The sequence below is a fragment of the Pleurodeles waltl genome, chromosome 3_1 (assembly GCF_031143425.1).
Source record: "Pleurodeles waltl isolate 20211129_DDA chromosome 3_1, aPleWal1.hap1.20221129, whole genome shotgun sequence".
NCBI lineage: Eukaryota > Metazoa > Chordata > Amphibia > Caudata > Salamandridae > Pleurodeles > Pleurodeles waltl.
Genome location: NC_090440.1, coordinates 1,037,853,447 through 1,037,875,136, shown reverse-complemented (window position 1 = coordinate 1,037,875,136; position 21,690 = coordinate 1,037,853,447). Strand labels below are relative to the sequence as shown.

General features: G+C 44.5%; 1 protein-coding gene across 2 annotated transcripts in view; it reads left to right on the top strand.

The window, feature by feature from the left end:
* Positions 1-21,690, top strand: part of CFAP221 (cilia and flagella associated protein 221) — an 827,291-nt gene that overhangs the window by 645,280 nt on the left and 160,321 nt on the right. The window lies entirely within an intron of this gene.

Below are 21,690 nucleotides of genomic sequence, written 5' to 3'. Positions count from 1 at the left end.
AGGCCCAACAGAGCAGCTGCTTTTACTTAATTTAAGCAGCTTAATTTATAAATTAAGCAATTTAAGCAGCTCAATTTATAAGCATTCTCAATTTATAAGCAGCTGTTCCCAATGGAGCAGCTCGTTATACTCACTTTTTTCTCATCCACAAGAAGCCTCATATGCGGCTGCCAATCCTGGACTTATGCTAACTGAAGAAATATCTCAAACATCAGTGATTTACAAAGTTTTATAACAGGAATTCGTACAGCTTCTCATTTAATTGGAATTCATAACATCCCTGAATCTCCAGGATGCTTACTTTTACGTTCCCATCCATCCCAAAAATGGCACATACCAATAATTCAAAGTGGCCATTTGCTATTACCGATTCAAAGTACTCCTTATTGAGTTCAAGCTCATCCTAAGAACGTTAACAAAGTGCATAAATCCAGTGGTGGTCTTTCTCAGAAGACACACTCAGCATGTGTTTCCTTACCTAGAAGACTGGCGGATTGGAATGAGGCCCCTTCATCAGCCTAAGTGCCCACACAGCTTGTCTGAGACTTTTTGCAGGCTTGGCTTATCTCTGGATAAACAATCTCTTGTCTCTCAGAGGCTCATTTAATTTCTAGGTGATGTTCTGGAAACTGACAGAAGAAAACCCTTTCTTTCATAGCAGCAGATTCTGCAACTAGGGATCTAGCCCTACTAATTAAAAAGAAATATGCAGTTTCAGTGAGCTTCTTCAAATCTCTGTTAGGATTGATGTCTTCCTGTATTCCCCTTATTCTGTTCTGCTGCCTCAGGGTGAGATCAATTCAAAAGTAATTAGACAAAGAAAGGCATTAAAGTACAGGCTTTTTCGATGGCCAGGCAAAAGCCATGCTTCAAATGAAATCAGACTTATTCTGGTGGACCAAAAGTATCAACACAGTGATAGGTTTCAATTGAGGAAAGGACTACACTTTTTATTGCAACAAGCGCAACTATGGAAATACTTGTCCATCTTCATGACCTAACCACAAATTGCCACACCAATGGTCACAGTAAATATCAAGTCTTCACATACATGTACTAAATTGATGGCCATGTACTGGAATTGATGGGCATCAGGAATGGATTACGATCTTTCCTTCCCTGGGTTAGACGATCACCAGCTCTAATATGGACAGGCAACACCACCTCCATTTTTTACATTTCCATACAAGAAAGGAAAAAGTTGCATACTCTGTCGACAGTGGGCCAGATGGAGTGTAATTGAGTCATTCAATGGATCAAGCTGAACCTCGACCTGTTTGTCACCAAAATCAACAAAAATGCCAGTTCAACGTTCAAGCTTTAACTCCCCCTTTTGACCTAACACTCTGAAATTCTGACTGCTAAGAACTGCAGGTTTCATGAGAACTCTGCTCTTTTCTTTCACCTGCACTACCCCCAATCTTGTCCTAGCACCTTAAAATGCCACCTGCTCGCGACTCTGGGCTTCTTGATGAATCTGCTCTTTTCCTTCCAGCTCGTGCCCCCGTGACCCACCTCCTCCCCCTCTCCCTCAAAGAAAAACTAACCCCCTAGCGCTGTCTACCAACAATATACACCCCTGTGAGGGATAATTGCCCGAGGGTTAAATATTCGGTTCTGCAGTTAGACAAAAACCAGGGCATTACCCCATTTCTTTACTTATTATTAGGCAACACTACTAGATATCATGTCACTTAGAGGCAAGGGCTTTGGAGGTTTTGATAATTATGTTCTAACTCGCATAGCCGAAGAATCTAAAATTGATCTCCCAGCTTTTCTAAAAACAGCCAAGCTACCCAAAAAGATGAGATATATGGCTCTTTCTGAAATGGACAATCGTTAAAGGACTTCTTTAAGCCAGGAGCTGAAAGATAAAACAATATTTAATTATTGTTCTATCTTTCAGCTGCTCGGTCAGCCAGCAGCATGTTCAGGAAGGGGCAGACTAGGTCATGGGAGGTGGGAGAGGTGAGGAGGAGAGCATGCACCTAAGTGCGCATGGGTGTTTGGCCGTCTGTCTCATCGGGAAACTGCACATGGGTTGTGTCTGAGCGGGTTGGATTGCTGCTAGTTTTAGCAATGAAAGCAGCACCAGTATTGCTAGGGAGCCTGTGCCAGAAGAAGAGGAGCGACAAGTGAGGTGGCAGGAGACGGAGTCGACGGGAAGAGGTATGCCTTTTTTCCTTTTTTTAAAAAAAAATTCCCCACCACCACCACCCTGGTCTCCGCTCCTCCCCCTGAGATTTGCAGCAGCGGCCACCGCTGTACAGGGCTGAGAATTTTTAGGCCTTATGATATCCAAGTCTATGCTGGGATTTTCTAATTCCAAGGGGTTTAGAGTTATGGGACATTTTTATATTGGCCAGTGTGTGATAACACGGGAGGAAATTGAGCAACGCCATGGGACAGTCACTGGTATCTGTTTAGTTTTCTGCAGATTATTAATTTTCTGACAACCAATTATCAAGAGATGAACGAAGAGACTCATGCACTTACTCAGCTGTTATTAAAGACTGAACTGACAGGCGTTGGTAATTGGCAGAGGGTTTTTGGGAGCACTCTGATCAGGCTTTAAATTCTGAATTTCTTGACAAAATATGCAATAGAACCAGTTGCAGGGTTTTATTCGGAGAGTGAGAACACCTTTCTCAAATAGGATTTAAATCTCTTATGGCCGCCAATTTTAAAAGGATATCTTTTCTTTCAAGATGAATGTAATCAAAACCCTATATGCGTTTGCATAAGATTTTTTTTTCATGACCTAAACTCTATCAATTTTGGGAGGAACTATTTTAAACCCTTAGCAAATGTGTGCAAACTTCGATTCTGCCTGAAGTCACTAGTTTTATTCAGAGCATCTTTTACTAGCCAGAAGTTAAACACATATGTGCAATATTTTCTTGGAGCCGCGTTAGCGGTGGCCTCTTCCATGATACCCCAGTATTGGAGGTCGTTTAATATCCTCACCTTTAAAACTTGGATTGATAAGATGGGGAGGACCAAGGCCTCTGAGAAGGCATATGCATTGTACTTTATTCTACTGTGCTGTTCAAGCTAATGGGCTGCTTCAAGCTTTTCTGCTAGGATGATCTTTCCTAGCATTATTATTGAACTGCATTATGTTCATTCTAGGATGACGATACTAACACGTATGAGATTGGGTATTGTGCGGGTAAAAGTAGGTGCTTGCTTTTTAGCTTGTTAAGCACTCTAGCACTTTAGTATTGTACACCATATTGCTACTGAATAGAAGGTGATGCACTTTATTTTTTATCAGTGCCATTTTTGCACAGGGCAAGTTTCCTGTGTGCATTCGAGTTAGAGTTCATGAATTAAGTAGGAAAACTATTTGCATGATATATTATTGTGGTTTTGGTCAGTCACTGTGGCATGATATATTATTGTGGTTTTGGTCAGTCGCTGTGGCACTTTGTAAGGATGTACCATCTGGAGAATTGTACTCTATGTATCATGCAATCTGGTTTTCCATGTGTCGTAGTTCATATTCTGCTTGCTCTTTTGCACTTTACGCCCTTCAATTACCAAAGAGAATACTTCCCAGGATTATCTGCACTTTATACTATTGTGTTTTGGTAAGATACTGGGGCACTTTGTAAAGATGTACCATCAGAAGAATTGCGTCCATTACTTATCGTTAATGGCATTACTCCTAGACCTACTCCCTCGCCTTCCTTAATAACCATTGAGGCCTCTTTGCCTCACCTAGACCCCTCCCCTCTCTATTAAAAGGACCCCCCTCCCCGCACACTCCTGTACAGAAACAAACCAAAGGCAACTCAGTTGTCCTGTACTGGGAGGGAGGGAGGGAACTTGAAGGAAGGGGAGGAAGTAGGACTAGGAGTAATGCCATTAACAATAAGTAATGGACGCATTACCTCCCGTCCCTCCCTCGCCTTCCTTAATATCCAATGAGACCCAGCAAGAAAAACAGGAGACAGACAACTGAGTTGCAACGCACAAAAAGAAAACATATTTAATTACAACCAGTCCGGACACTAAAAGACCCCCAAAACAGCCTCCAGACACCTCATTTCAGCAATACGGTAGTGTCTTACAAAAGTGGATGGAGATGCCCAAGTAGCGGCTCTACAAATCACCACCGAAGCGCCCTGCAACTCAGCTACAGTAGCAGCCATACCCCTTGTGGAACGAGCCTGAATCCCAGAGGGAGGCACCACCCCTTTCAAATTATAGGCCAACAGCACCATCTACTGGATCCAGTGACTAAGGGAAGCAATAGAAGGCTTCTCCCCTTTCCTAGAAGGACCAAAATTCACAAACAAAGTATCCCCTTTACGAAATGCTGCAACCACCTTCAGATAACACAACAAGGCCCGGCGCACATCCAAAGCATGTAATCTGACCTCCTCCACCGAGGAAGGGTCAGGACAAAAAGCAGGAAGAATCACCTCTTGTCGACCATGAAAAGCCGAATTAACGTTAGGCACAAAAGAGGGAACTGGAACCAGCACAACCTGATCAGGAAACATTTTGCAAAATGGAAAAGAGCAGGACAACGCACCCAACTCCCCCAAACGCCTGGCCGAATTAATAGCCACCAAAAAACAAGTCTTCAGCGTCAATTGTTTTAAATCAATGTCCCCCAAAGGTTCGAAAGGAGGGTCCAGCAACACATCTAACACCAACTGTAGATTCCATCCAGGAAAAGAGCGCACAGGTCTCGGAAATAAATTCACCAGACCCTGAAAAAATGTGGGCATTAAATGACCTTTATCGTCCAGATTTTGCCAAGGACCCTGAAAGGCTTGGATCGCCCCCACTGTACTCGCAACGCAGCCACTCACAACCCTCTACGTGCCCCATCCTGCAAAAACTGCATGATAACAAACAGAAGCCACCGTAGGGTGAATATGCTGCCGCAAATACCACAAGGAAAAAACCTTCAACTGATGTCCATAGGAATGTAATGTGGATTTATGCCTAGGAGCCTGCAAAGTCACAGCCAAAGGACCAGGAACCCCCAGTCCAGTCAAACTCCGCCATTCAACCCCCAGGCCGTCAAGTGCTGCCTCTGCAAGGATCCCCGGGAGAGACAAGGAAACACCAGAGGAGATGGATGGAGAGGAAGAACCCACTCCATCCCGGAGCTCAACTGCTAAAGCAGAGGAAACCAATTCGCACAAGGCCAACGGGGAGCGATCAAAATAACCCGAGCCAGCACCTGCCGGACCCGGACAAGAAAGGATCTGATCAACTGAAAAGGGGGAAACACATAAAGGAGACCCTGCGGCCACTGACAAGTCAGACCGTCCACTGCCCATGCCTGAGGACACCGAGACTGGGAGCAGAACTTCCCCACCTTTGCATTTTCCGGGGATGCAAAAAAGTCCATAACCGGACAACCCCATGTCTGCATCAGACAATGGAATAGAGACACCCGAAGGGAGAAATCCGGGAGGAAGGAATGACCCTGCTCAATTGATCTGCCAGAACATTGTCCGACCCCTGAGTGTAGGTGGCCCAAAGAGACAGAACCGAAGGCTAAGCCCACAAAAAAATGGCCCAAGCAACCTGATTCAGAAAGCGGGACCTGGTCTCCCCCGGCCTGTTGATATAAGACTTGGTCACCAAGTTGTCCGTCTGGACCAACACTGCCTCCCCTCGCAAGAGCGCTTGAAAATTCACCAGAGCTAGCCGAACCGCAGTCAACTCCCTCCAATTCGAGGACCTCTCCGATTCTCTCAGAGACCAAGACCCCTGAACCTGCTCTGACCCCAGCCATGCCCCGCACCCCGAGAGACTGGCATCGGTCGTCAGCACCACAGGCACCAGAGGAGCCAAAGGAACCCCAATCTGTAGTGGAGCCAGCACCATCCACCAGCCCAACTCCCGGCAATTGTAATCTGACACAGGAAAGCAGGTCCGAAGATTGCAAGGATCTGGAGACCACTGGGAAAGCAACCAATTTACCAGACAAAGAAGATGAAACCTTGCCCAAGGAACCAAGAAAATCACTGAAGCCAAGTGACCCTGTAGCTGTAACCCCTGAAGCGCCCTGGGAGCCACCTGAGACAGCATAGCATCTTCCTGATCTTGAAGACCCTTCCACCTCCTTTCTGACACAGTCACCAACCCCCTCAGAGTCAGAAACCGAGCCCCGATAAACACCATGTCTTGGGAAGGCACCAAATTTGATTCCCCCAATTGATTAAGAAACCGTGACCCTAGAGGACCCCCAAGACCCTTTCCACATGTAACCTCATGAGACTTGTGTCTGGGGCCTTGATCAACAGATCATCCATGTAAGAAAGCACAAACATCCCTTCCACATGCAGAAGCGCCATGAGAAGAGCCAGCACTTTAGTAAATACCCTGGGAGCGGACTTCAGGCCAAAGGGAAGAACACAATACTGAAAATGGTCCGGGCCTATTGCAAAACACAGAAACCTTTGAGAAGAAACTGCCACAGGCACATGGAGGTAAGCATCCTGAAGATCCAGAGACCCCAAAAAATCCCCTGGAAAAATCAGAGGAAGAATATCCTGAATTGACAACATCCGGAAGTGCACAGTCTTGATCCAAGAATTCACTCATTTGAGATTCAAGACAGGACGAAAAACCCCAGTCAGTTTTGGAACAAGGAACAGAACAGAATAAGCCTCCTTTCCCCACTCCTCCACCGGAACCCTGAAATGGCTTCTTTGAACAGCAAACTCTGGACTTCTTCCACCAAAGCCTCTCGCCTGCCTTCTTCCACAGGTAAAGGAGTTGGACGAGCCCCGGTGTCTGAAGGAACAAGATCAAACTCTATGGAGTAACCATTCTCTACAGTGTTCAGGGCCAACTGATTGGTGACATCTATTCTCCATTCGGACAGAAAATGCTTCAGTCTTCCTCCCACTGGCCACTCTCCAAAACCTTGATTGTCGGAAACCCTTCTTGGGAGGCCCCTTTGCCGAGGTAACTGACCTCTTAGGAGAAAACCTAGGCTGAAACCTACGCTTCCTGGAAGAAGAGGACCGAGGAACAAACTTGTGCAAGGATTTGGAGTGCGACTTCCACCCTTTGCCCTGTGCGGAACTTCCCTTATAAGGCAATGCATGCTTGGGGTCCTTAAAGGCTTTAGAAATCATTGCAGGCAATTGATCCCCAAACAGATACTGACCCTCAAAAGGAAGTCTCAGGAGAGCCGCCTTCTCCCCAGGATCAGCCTTCCATTGCCACGATTAAAGAGACCTGCGCGCTCCAATCACTGCCCCAGAAGCCATAGCCGAAGAGCGGATAATATCTGAAGAAAAATCAGCTAGTAAACGGGGCTGTAGTTCCATAACGAACAGTAATTCAGAACATTCTGACCCATCCTGCACAGCCAAAGCAATTTTGTCAAAGTCCTGAACCAAGGACTGACCAGAATAAGCTGAAAAAAACTAGCCCAAAGAGTCAAATTTCCAGCAGAAAAAGCCCTCTTCATACCAAAGTCCACCTTCCAGTCGGTGGCATCAGAAAGAGTACAGTCTTCAGGATTGACAGCTGTTTTACCAATCAAAGTAGCCAGCATGGAATCTAAACGCACAGAAGGAGGAAGAGCATCCTCTCCTTCCAGCAAATGCAATTTCTGGAGAAAACGCGGAACCTGGGCCTTGCCCACCTCCTTCCATTCCTGGAAAGCCATGTCCTTTACAGGCCCCAGGAAAGGCATAGCAAACCTAGACGGAGTAACATTTGAGGAAATAAGGTAGAATCATCCCCTGCAGACTGAATGAAAACCCAGATTGTCCCGTACGTGAGCCAGAATACTCCACATCTCCTCACGAGACACATATTTGCCCCCAGAAGAAGTAGAAGGACCATCCTTCTCCAATGAATAAGAACAAGCAGCCTCCACGAAGGTGGTAGCAGCAGAGGGACAACTCAACCGGACAGTTCCAGCCTGGAGAGCTCTGGAAACTGCCACCTCAATCATATCATGAACCTCCTCACGAGACATAAGAGGAGCAGCACCAGCCAAATCACTCCTGGCTACTCTAGTAGACTACAATGGCACAGGAACCCCCAACCTTTCCTCAGAAGAGGAAGAGGAAGAAATAACCCTCCTGCATTTCACACCCTTCTGCACCGACATGATGCAACATAAGAAATGCCCAGCTCCACTTTTCTGAGCTTAAAAAGGGCAAAAACGTCCTCACAGACCACCAATGAAAAACTAATCCATAATAGGCCCCCCAATCAGGAAAGCCCATGAAAGGTATGAAAAATATAAAAAACGCGGGCCCAAATGCCTGCCTTACCGCTCAGAGAAGCAGAAATAATGCTGACGGGTGTTCGACATGCTCCGTGATACTTCAACCCAGAAGCACAGCCACAGCAGAGCCGGCCGACCACATCAGACGACACTGCAGGGAACAACAACGAGGCAGCCACGCACACCTCCACATTGCCGTCGCCCATCGAGGGAAAACGGCCCCAGAGGCACCGCGACCGGCACAGAGGAAGAAGCCTACACCCGCCCTCAGCCACGCCAAGGAGGAGAGAAAAGGTAAGTCTAAAATGGTGAGTAGGCAAAGAAAAACAAAAGAGAGAGGAGGGGTCTAGTTGAGGCAAAGGGGCCTCATTGGTTATTAAGGAAGGCGATGGAGGGACTGGAGGTAATGTACTGTTACTACCATCCAATATGGTTTTCAGCATGTCGTGGTTTATATTCTGCTCAGTATAAAAACGCAGAACTAGGAATGCACAAATGAAGCACATTTTTGCAATTTTGAAGTGTGCTGAAAGCAAATATTTTAATAGGATCAAAACAAATCAGTGAACAAGGTGATGCATTTTCCACACACTATTGTTTGTGCACTGTAGTATTAAAAAATGTCACTCAGGAATGTGAATGCACAAATCAGATTACATTCTTCTACTCTTGATACTACAATTCTCGATTAGTTCTTTCGATCAGACAATGATTTAAAGAGCGTCAAGAAGTCTTTCATTCTAATCTAAACTTTGAAAAGTATTTATGATACAGTGCTGTGCAGTGTTACATAGAAACGTCGTTCACGTGAGTCCACAAAGGCGACATATACTCAATTGTAGAAGTATTTGCTTTGTGCAGCGACTGAAATGGCTGACTGCTGAAAGCAAGAGCTTTAGATTTCTAAGAGACAGGGAATGTTGCTGAATATATACTCTGACGAATTTGAGTGACTGGCGCAAAAGCTGCATTTTCTTCGGAAAACCTCAGTCTATGTGTATATGTAAATAATTAGGAAAACCCATTGATGTCAGAGTCAAGTCGCAATACTTTCAGTTCGGAATGTGTACAATGCCTTGGGTAATATAACTAAAAAGAGATTTTGACACAAACGTTTTGAAAGTAATTTTAATGCCTAATAAATTGACACTCGCTTTGCTTTTAACTCCTCTCACTTGTGTAAAATACTTTACAAGCCTGACTTTTAAACTCGATGAACAAATAGATTAAGGTTTTACAAGTATATTTACAAGATAAGACTCAAATCCAATAGAGATGTCTGATACATTTTCAACACTGTGTGCTAAAATGTTTCCTAATGTTAAATCCTTAAAAGACTGAGTTTGTTCTACTGCCCAGCAAAATAGAGGTGAATTTGATCCAGCCTAGGTATATGGCCTTCAAACCACAGATATCAACCCATCACTTTTCTGGTACATCAAATCTTTAGGCTTCGTGCTTGTTCATCACCTTTTTTGGAATGCCTTCCCACATCAAACATATCATGAAGTAAGCCAGATTTGCTCTACTTTGTGTTAAAAACACAGGGAAACCTCTTATTTGCCCATCTAACAGTGGTCCAAATACAAATCCTTGTTCACAAGGTATTTTGAATAAAAGTACTCCACTCCATGGCATACCTAAGAGAGCTAAAATTACTGTAAATTCGTTTTAATTTATTTATGTATTGCAGATGCTTGATTTTGTGTAGACACAGTTTAAAAGATCTACAGGGTAATTCTCAGAGAACATTGTTATCACAGCAGGAACATCGCAGCCATGGCTATTAAATTGCAAAAAACAGGATGGGGAGGAGGTGAGAGGAAATGCGCAGATCTTTTTTGCTTTTTCTTTTAACATCAAACATATTTACAATATGTTACATATAAGCTTTGCGGCACAGTGAGAGACAACGATTCACCCTAAATCATACAATATTTGGTTGTGTTAAAGCCAAGTTTAGAAGTCTGGAGCATATGCTACTAAGACACTTAACCAAAACCCCCTCTAAACCTACATCAGAGCAGGGGATTGAGCACAAAATAAACGTCACCTTCTTTTAAGAGACACTTCCATTTTAGAGGAGTAATAACATCCTGATTGTGAAAAGAGGTTTCAAAAGAAACATGGTCTGCAGCTTTCTGCTCATTGTTACGTTCTTGTACCTGTTAATATTTGACAAGCACGTGTTGTATAACATGGCTAACTTTGCTTCCCTTGTTGAACAACTTGCATACACATCTCAAAGGGAGACTTGACATTGAAATAAACTTCTGCAACGTACTTTCCGCTGAAGAGTAGATATTCTCATAGCGTGTGAATTATTAGTATTATCTCATGTTTGTTTTATTAGACCAGGGTTGGCACTTGAACTCAGAGGCCATCATTATGAAAAATACAGTAATCCCGATTTAGCTGTAAAGGCCAATTTATGGCTGAATCAGTATTGTGACTAGAGTGGGGACACAGCTCTTCAGATTTCAATCCCCATTCTTTCCGAATTACCTGGCGAAAATGTTGCAGGTTAGAAAGCCCGGAATGGAGGAAAAAGTGGGAAACAGTGCACAAACATACATTTATGTGGATATTGCTCATTTTTGAGTGGAAAATGTGTATCTGATAGGGTAATCCACGCCGTTGAAGTACTGTATTGTGTGGCATCTGTATTTCTGGGTGCAGGATTATCAGTGCGTTTGGCCTGCACATTTCATAATGAGGTCCAGAGTGGGATGATATAAGCAGTGTCTCCTCTTTCTCAAAGGCACTTTGTTCTAGGTTACTGCCATCTTGTGCCTAGGGAAGCTCGTATGCTGGCCTTGCCCGATCTATCTGACTGTCACTCAGATGTATTTCTCTCACTCAGTCTATGTTACTACTATCAAGCCCAATGTTCAAAGTGTAAAAGAAAGAAAAAGAAGTATGCATTGAGATCTTGAGTGCACCGTTGCCATCTTGTACCAGCAGCCCAGTTGGTACATGGAATGAAGGTCTAATGACTCGCCATCACTGGCCTGCCAGCTCTGCCTCCTTTCCACAGTCTGTCCCAGGCAACACCAGTCTTTGCAGTAAGTCATTGCCACATCACTGGCCCTTTTCAGCTCATGCATACCTGGTCTTCCTACTGACACCAACGATAAAAAGCTTCTTCATCCCGTCCATGCCATGGACTTAGACAAATGAATGCCTCCTTGCTGCATGCTATGCATCTAGTATAGATGGATGTCATCATTTTGGCAGCATGCTTTACCAGAGTTTCTTTGTTACAGATCTACACTATGATTACACAGAGTATTCTTTCATTATAAAGATGACTGTAAACCCCCACCTCATGCCATATCCCCTGATCACAGCAGAGTGAAATGCTACATTCAGGTCTATATCTGCTGTTGGAAAGTGCCTCTCTTGGCATGGTTATCCACCCACACTTTTTGCCTGATATCTGATGCTAACGTAACTGAGTGTGTGCTGGGATCCTGCTAACCAGGACCCAGCACCAGTGTTCTTACCCAAAACTGTACCATTATAGCATTGCTTCCACAATTGGCACACCCCTGGCACACAGCTAAGTCCCTTGTAAAAGGTATCAGTAGTACCAAGGGACCTGTGGCCAGGAAGGGTCCTTAAGGGCTGCAGCAATTATGATGCCACCCTAGAGGACCACTCACCAAACACATGCACACTGCCATTGCAGCTTGTGTGTGCTGGTGGGGACAGAAGACTAAAGTCGACATGGCATCCCTCCCTGGGTGCCATGCCCACAAACCAGTGCCTGTGGCATAGGTAGGTCAGCCCTCTATCAAGCCTTTCAGCCCTAAGGCAGGGTGCACTATACTACAGGTGAGGGCATAGCTGCATGAGCAATGTGTCCCTACAGTGTCGAAGTCCATTCTTAGACATTGTAGGTGCAGTGTGGCCATATTGAGTAAATGGGCTGTGAGTCTGTCAGAACGAACTCCACAGCTCTATGATGGCTTCACTGAAGACTGGGAAGTTTGGTATCAAACTTCTCAGCTCAATAAACCCACACTGACGCCAGTGTTTGAGTTATTGAAAAATGCACACAGAGGGCATCTTAGAGATGCCCCCTGTATTTCACCCAATCCACTAGTGTTGGGCTGACCAGTCTGTGCCAACCTGCCACTAACAGACAAGCTCTGACCACATAGGGTGAGAGCCCTTTAGCTCTCTGGGGTCAGGGAAAAAGCCTGCTCTCGGTGGAGGTGGTTCACACCTCCCCCTGCAGGAACTGCAACACTAGGGGGTGAGCCTCAAAGGCTTCTGCTTTTTGTTGCACTGCCCCAGAGTATTTCAGCTACGGAGATTCCTGCCCCGGGACCAGGCCCCACTTTTGGTGGCAGGTCCCACAGGAAAATTAGTAATCACCAGGAGTATCCACACCAACTGGGACCCACCCCTAAGGTGCCCAGAGCTGAGGTGAACCCCTCCTGGCAGACTCCTACATCGTGCTTTGGAGGAGGATAGCCAATAGGGTTAGGAATGTTCCCCCTCTCCAAAGGTAGTGGGCACAGGAAGGGTATAGCCACCATCAGGGACAGTAGCCGTTGGCTTCCGCCCACTGACCCTGGTAACGCCCCTAAATCTAGTATTTAGGGGCACCTCTGAACCTTACTCTTCAGATTCCTGGCAACCTGAAAAGAAGAAGAAGGACTGAAGAGCTGCACCATCAGAGAAGACTCCAGATGACAACTGACTTGGTCCTAGCCCTACCAGCCTTTCTGCAGCTTCAAGAGTCCTGCTACAAGATGAATCGTCCTGCAGGACCAGCGACCTCTACAAATTCCCAGAGGACTGCCTACATACCCAAAGAGCAAGATCTCCTCGGTACAGCGGCTCTGTTTACAAAGAAACCTCCAAGAAGGACTCCGGAACCACCCCGGATTCGCAAGTCCTGCCCACTCTGCACCCGACACCTACGGCCCGGGTCCAGGTGGCCCACCAGTCCAGAGAAGGCTCTCTGGAGATTCCAACCTCGAGTCCACCCTGGGTTGACCCCTCCTGACCTACATGATGACGCCTGCAGCCTAAATTCAGAATCCCCCTGACTGTGGATTCGGGGAAGATTTCCCAGTGCCTAAAGGTACCCCTGCAGCCCTGTGTCTTTGGGGAACCCAACCAATGGTCCAGCAACATCCAGTGGGCCCTCTACTTACCTGTCCAGCTGTTGGTTTTCTTCATCCCATTCCCTGGACCAAGCCAGCAGCGTCTTTGTGATCCCCGGGGTTCCTCCACTGAAAAGCATTGGGTGCCCAACACTGTGCTTGCACCCTGCACCCAGCTGCCCCGTGCCACTGAGGGTCTGTGGTTGGTGATGACCTTTAGCCCCCCGGTGCTGATCTAAACCCTCCAAGTCTGTGCCCTGAAGTCACGGGTACTTATCTGCAAGCTGTTTCTTTCTAAGCGCCCCCGGTCTCCATAGGACTCCATTGGGACCCAACACCAACTTTGACCTCTGCATCCAGCCGGACCCATGTTGCTGGTGGGGCACTCTTTGTGTCTTCCTAAACTTTGCCCTGTGGACACCTTAACCCCCGAAGAGTGGGATCGTAAGTTGATCACCTACTTGCAAATTGTGTTGTTACTTTTCCTCCCCTAGAACTTCATTGCTTTCTAGAGAAATTGCAGTGTCTACTTCTGGAATTGAAAAGTATTACTTACCTGTAAACTGTTTTACCTGTGAATTTTAAACAAAGTGCATTTGATACTTGAATATGATACGTTCTTGAAACCGTACTTACCTGCAACAAAGATCTTTTTACTTCTAGGAATAAAGTAACAAAGTAGATTTTCGATACATAAAACATTGGCCTGGAGTTAGTCGTTGAGTGTGTGACTGTGTGTGTACAACACATGCTTAGAACCACCCTCTGATTACCCTAACTGCTCGACCACACTATCACAAAAGAGAGCATTAGTATTATCTACTTTAGCCTCTGTGGATCCACTGGACGCTGTGCACACTATAACTTACTTTGATATAGTATATACAGAGCCAGCTTCCTACATCTGCCATAACCACGTTCATAATTTTCAACAGCATCTTATGTTGGATTGATCACCGTGCTAACACTGTGCTGAACCAATCCTCTGATTTGTGTGGCCTCATTCATATTGAATGATTTCCCCATTACACCAACCCATTGATCCTCTCTCTGTGGGCAGTTAGACCCTCCTATACTCTGTAGACCTTAATGAGTAACTAAAATGTCTATTATTTGACTCTGCCCTGAGGATCCTCCCCTGCTCACCCCTCACCCTAGCAGAGCTTCCTCCATTATGGGATCCCCACTTTGGCACAGTGGCCCCTCTAGCAATGAGAGTCACAACCATCATGTCTAAACAAAGTATAAAATATTAAAATCAAATACTCCTGCCCAGTACTCCAAGACCTTAATTGCTGACACCTACCTCAACCCCTAAAACTGTAGCTTGGGCTGCAGCCTTCACCAATGTAGCCAGAGGCATGATACCCAGAGGGAGGAAGCTGGTGACCCATCACCTACACTTCCTGTACAGCAGTAAACATTTATAATGGTAAGATCATGAATCAGGCTTCTTACTCTAATCTCCAGTCCTACAACTCCACATTTGAGTCCTTAAAAGCGAGCAGCAGCTTTCACCTTACAGCCTTCACAGGAGCGACACAGTCCCCTTTTCTACTGCCTCCAATACTGACACCTCCCCCTCATCACCCTTTATCCTGCCATGATTTCAATAATCTCCCATAATCTTCTCTCCCGATCCCTTCTATTCCCACAACAGTGCTCTAACACACAGCCACCTCACCCTTCACCTCAGACTTCTATACCCACAATACACACAGCATCGTGGAGTCGAGTGCCAAGCCACCATGATCTTTATGGACCTCTCCCTCAAAGCTTTCAGGTTCATGGCCCAGCACTCGGAGGACCACTTCAGGCCGTGGTCGCCCAGGTGCTGCCGCAGGTCTCCGAGGAGGCCCGGGCCGTTCTCTCCCAAGCCGTTGCTGACTGGCGGGATGCAGCCAAGTTGATCCAGACACTTTGATTCCCTATCCGGGGGTGTGGATGTGAATGTGCCAGATGAAGAAGAAGCCTCAGTGACAAGACTCTCAGGTGTAGGCTATTTGGTTAGGACATTATGGTCATCTCTACCAGATAATTCATTACTGAAGATAAGTAACTTGTTCTTCACTGACTCATCCTCTGCCAACATAGCCAATCTCCTCCCACTAAACCAATGTCTTCTACTAGCTAACAGGAGGCTAGATCGAGGAGGCGGGGTTGCATTTGCCCATCACAAGTCCCTTCACTTCAGATTACAAGAGGGCCCCCTTGCGTCACTGGCGTATCAAAACTTGAGGGCTCCCCCCTGCAAAGTATATGGAGGGTCCCCCTCTGGACTCACTCAGGAGCTATCAGCCAGGATGCTGGAGCTCGAGGGCACCCCCTGCACCAAAGGGACTGCGGGGGCCTTTGTTACACCACTGCCCTATATTCGAATCTTTTGAACACATTATTACCGAGGTCTCATTTTCCTCTTCCTTCTCCTTGGTTTTGGCAGTAATACATCAGCCCGCAGAAAAAATCTAGGTCCACCGCTCATTCAAACATCCTAGAACTTGCTCAATTTGTATGAAAACTATCCAACCATGCCATACTCTTGGGTGAATTAAACATACGGGTGGATACACTTTCTCTCAAAATATTATTGGCAACATGGATGCTACCAACTTTAAGAAAGTAGTTAAGGACCCCAAATGCAAAGATGGTCATTGGCTTGGCTTAATATTCACTACGATCTCCAAACTCAAAATGTTGACTTCCTCACAGTATCGTTGTCCCACCACCTTTTAATAAAACTCACCATTGACAAGCCTCCCAACCCCATCCATACCTTCACCAGGACATTTTGTTTTCCCTCCAACTTCATGGCAAAACCTGAATAACCTCAATCCACTGCCCTCTACACCAGCTCTTTATGTAATCCTTGACCTTCCCATTCAATTAATCGGAAATTGTATTGAAGCATCTGAATTCCAGGTTAATCAAGGCTCTTGATTCCCTGACCCCTTTTTCACTTAGATTCTGACATGCCTTCAAACTCACTCAAAGGTTTACAGATCAGCTGCTCCATCAGAAAAGGACAGGGAGACAGTCGAAAGATGCTGATGTAAACCTTTGTCTCCTGCTTACTATACAATCTGCTGCATTCATGACAGTGAATAGAAAGCTGCTTGCACAAGGGCAAAAAAATAACTACTACCAATCTCACATCAACTTATCCTCCTAATCATCCTTAGAGCGCTTCCGAATCTACAAGGAGATGGTCGCTGCTGGAAGCCACAATAACTTTATCTTCCCAACACAAGATTGTTGTAACAATCTCATGAGATTCTTCACCAACAAAATCCACACTCTGAGATCCAGTTTTGCAGATTCAGTATTAAACCCATTAGAACACAGACATCATTCTCCCCACCGCACATGAAGTTGTTCCCTTGCTGAATTTACAGCCACCACTGATTCTGAAGTGAGTAAAGTCCTGTCCTCCTTCAAGAAATCCTCAAATCTTTAGCCAATGCTAACGTCATACATTTTGAACTTTCAGCACTGACACCTATTATCATAAATCTCATAAATTGCTCCTTAACCAGCACAGAATTCCCTCAATCATTTAGGCTTGCCATCGTAACCCAGATCTTAAAGACTCCTTCATTAATCTGAATATCATCAATAATTGAAGACCCAACTCCAGCCTTCCCTGTGTGGGCCAAAGTTCTTGAAACAGTAACCTCCCATTAATTATCACACTACATTGGGACTAACAGCCTACTTAGTGACTTTCAGTCGGGATGCATGCTGAAAGGAAGCACCAAATCCACTATCCTAAACATTAAAGCTGAACTCCTCTCTGCCCAAGATCTTGGCCTCACCTATGCGCTACTTCTACTTGATCTTTTAGCTGCACTGAACACTATCAACCACAATATATTCATTGATAGGCTGGCATCATCAATAGGCTTTGAAGGTATGAACCTTGCATGCTTTTCTTCCCGCCTCCAAAACAGCACACAACAAGTAAAGCTAGGCCCATTCCTGTACAACAGAGCCGATATTCTCTGCAACGTTTCCCAAGGATCAACCTTGTCCCCCAGCCTATTCAACATTTACATGGCCCCCTTGGTTGGCATTCTCGATTGCCACAACATAGGCTAAACATGTATGCGGGTGACACCCATCTGATGTTAAGGCTAGGAAACAATCCTAGAAATTCACCCATGCTATCCGAAGGCCTCTCACACATTCATTTATGGATGCAAAGCAATTGTCTATGCTTCAATGGGAATAAATCTGAAATTTTGCTCTTTGATCCAGTTAACTTCACACTCCCATTTGTTTGGCCTGCTGAAATTGGTTCCCCCTACCTCTGCAAAGCAAGCTCTCAACTTGGGAGCTATCTCTGACAGCTACCTCTCCTTTATTCCACAGATAAATGCAGTCTGCAAAAATTCCGTCTTTCAGCTCCTTCAACTGAAGAGGATCTTTCCACTACCCTCAAATCTTTATATTGGCTCCCTATCTAGGAAAGGGCCAATTTTAGATATCTTAGCCTCGTCCACAAGACCCTAATTAACCATACTTCAAACCACATCATCCTCTTCATTCCCTATCAGCCATCCGGATCTCTCAGATCCACTGATAATAGGCTGCTGACACCCAAGCATCTCAGATATAAAAAAAGAACATGTCAATTGAACCTTCCATCACCAAGGAACCTCCCTATTTAATGACCTACCTATCCACCTCAGACTGGAACAGGACCAATACAAATTTATGAAATCCCTAAAGACCTTCATCTTTTCTCTGGCATTCAGATAACATCTCTGCCTGGAACATTTTCTCCTACCGATCAGACTCCAAAGACGGTTTTCCCCCACTTCGGGGCTTCATCATCTTCAGCCCTGTAGTTATTCTCACCCTCTGAGGTCCTTGCTTAGGGGTGAGCAGCGTGTTATAAACCATCCAGCGTGTTATAAACCATCCAATCCTAAACATAAACAATGGGGTGGGAAGTTAGTGGCAGTGGGGTCAGAGGTGTGGCTAAAAAGAGCAAAATGTCCTGTAACAATTTTATTGGCATTTAACTGACTGGTATATTTGGTCAACGTACGCACTTAACTGAAGGTTAAACGTGTTATATTTGACATTGAAAATTCCCCCAAACCTGCATTGCAGCCCTTTAAGGGAGCAATACTAATAAGACAGGAACCTGTGAGATAAAGGTTACACATAATTCTATGCTGTGGGTGCGTTAGCAGACAGATGGAGTATACTGTGGTTGGAGTGGATGAAGAATACATTTCACACAAATCTTTGCAGAGGTCCATTATCTCTATGTTTTGTCATTGGGATCAGAATCTGTGGCAAACAGAATAGATTTCTGAAGTAGTCACATTTAACTACTCGGCTATCAAACTGGGATTAGAATCTGTTATGTTCAAGCTACACCTGAGTGTTTGCGGTCCTTGTATTAACCCACTAAATCATGTCACAAGGACTTGAACTTGTGACCCGCAGATTGGAAATAGCATTTTAACAAAGCCAGTATTTTTTCAGTTTTTTTACATTTGTTTTACATTTTCTCTCCTTTCATCTCCTGTCTCCTTTTTTGTGCCAACTTTCCTTTAATTCTTTCCATTTTTAGGTCCTGGATACAGACATTTTTAGGGAGACCTACTGCTTCTAATACATTACATATACAGAGTTGGCTTTGGTCAGGTCTTTGCTCGTGATTGGATGGGCTTATCCTCCATCTTTCCTGCCTCCTCCCGATTCAATTTCGTTCCTGCCTATTCTTGTGTTTGTCCCACCCAGGAGCATTTAGAATTCAGTGTTTGATATCCTTCCACAGATCATGTGAACCCTAACTTTCCAGTGCATGTTATGGACTATTTTACCTTTCTTTCTCTCTATCTTTGCGTTCCCTTCCACCCCTTCTTCACTCAATGCATTTCTTTATACCCCCTCCTATTCCTTAATCCCCATCTACATTCTCTTGTCGTCCAGTACACTCCTTAATTTTTGGCCAGCAGGCTGGCTACCTTCTGAAAATGCGTTTTGGCCATTTCAAGCTGGCTGTCCGAAAGTGTATTTCTGCATGATGGTTAAACCTCTATTAAATTGTTGTCTTTTACTTTTAGTAAATATCATTCATTGATGGCCACTACAGTTGCATATCCAATAATGATGCCTATCTTTGAGTGGGATTCAATAAAATAAACCAACATTTATTTATAGATGGCCACCATGGGTGGACGCCCACTCACGGTGTCCATTGTACAACAGCATTTATTTAAACATTACAAAATGTATTCAATGATGGCCATCATAGATGCGTGCACATCTGGAGTAGCTATCTTTTAATGTATTTTGTGATGTTTCAAAACCGTTCCAAGATGGGCCCCGTGGAGGATTCACAGCCAAGTCCTATTAGCTTTGCCATTGCTTGCACTCCAGTATTTTCAGTTCTATCTGTCTACCTCTTCTCCTTTTGTTCTACATTCAGTATCATATTTAATCTCTCAGTCTTGTTGTTTTCTGTGGTCTAGCCTTGTGTTCCCCTTTTTAGGTCGAACTTAACAAACAGCATAAATGCAAAAGACCTATTGTCAGCTTACCAACATCTTGCAATGCTTAAAGCTAGCCCATTGCTTACCATTGGTTAGGTTCTTTGTCACTGTCTTTTACTTGCTTCTTATTCTATAGCTTGGCTTGTCCATCTTGTCTCCTGGAGCTTAGTCACTTTACTTGTGTCCTTCCTCTGCTCACTTTTAGGGTAGTAATCTTTCGTTTTGCTTAAGTCATGTGTTTTACAGCTATCTTTCTTGTTTGTTTCGCTCGTCCCTCCTACTTATTTTGCTTTCTCTTGTCTATTAGCTTTTTAACCCTGTGCTACTTTATCTCATTTCTTTTTGCATAAACACTTCACAGGTACGTGCATTTTCCAGCTTTTTCCCTTGTGTGGTTCTCTCCCCAGTTCCATGTTTCACTCTTGTCCTTGTGCTTTTCTCCACTCACCCTGTGCTCAATGCTGCTCTCTCTCTCGCCCTTCTGTGCCTCTCTCCCCAGTCCCGCTCTGTTTTGCTCTATCATGTCCATGTGCTTCTGGTACCCCACACTCTTGAAGATTCTGTTTTCAAACTTACATTTATCTGGAGAACCCGGCAGCTGCCATTTGAGTCAGACTGGGCCATATGTGATTTTACAAGCAAATGTTTACCAAAAAACCTTTTCGTAATTTTGTCAATTTTCTGAAAGTCTTGTAACGTTGTGTGATCTGACAGCCATTGGCTATTTTCAAAACAGCTGTAACATTTCTGACATCAAACGGATATTGAATTTGCAATTGTGCTTTTTTTTTATTATTTACATAGCTGCACATACATACATATGTATATATATATATACAAACAAATATATTGATGAAAGCGGAGGAGCTGCATAGACAATCTAGCATAGTACCAAACCACCAAAATGCTGTGTGCACAACTCTTGCCTCAAATTGTATATTGCTTAGACTTACAGAGTAACTGCAGCAGGGTCCAGAATCTTGACATATAATATAGTGTGTAGGAATACCAGTTGAAGCGTATGTTTTCACACAACAACTGTGGCAGAGATTGTTCACCTGTTCACACTGCCTATACACCAGAGGTGGTACATCTGTCTGCATTGCACCTATCGCAGAGATGGTACACTTTGCCACACAACACATTTAGCAGTGGTAGTTCACTATCACAGAGCACCTATGGGAAAGGAGGTACACTGGTCTATTAAACCTGTCATCAGTGCCGTGCATGAAAGGTGATGCATCTATTTGCAGAGTACCTGCATAGAGGGTGGTAATGGACATAATCTTTGTTTTTTCTAAATTTACGACCATTTTTTTCTTTTGGCAATAAGAGTGGAACACCTCTAATTTCCTTTGAGAACCTAACTCCATCATATCCATTATCACTAAATCGTCAGCATATAATAAGCAGGAAACGTGTACACCATCCATTTTTGGGCTTAGGCCTTTGACCTGCTGCAGCAACCCGGGCAAATCTGACAAAAATAATGTGAATAATATTGGTGCCAACACACAACCTTGGTGCAAACCATTCTTTAGAGGAATCTTTTTTCACAGTGAGCCACTCATGTCTAAAATTACTTGGGCCCAATTTTGTGAATGCAGGCCATGAAGGAGATATAATAAATTCAAATCAATCCCTAACTGTCATAGCATATTCCATAGAAAATTTATATCTACCAAATCAAATGCGGCACGAAAATCAACAAAACAGCAGTACAGGCTTCCTCGCATTTCCATTGATTTTTTTGCTAAAGACCATAAGCTGAAACAGTGGTCAACTGTCGAGTGCCCTTCCTTAAATCCACTTTGTTCTACAAATATCAAATCATTTT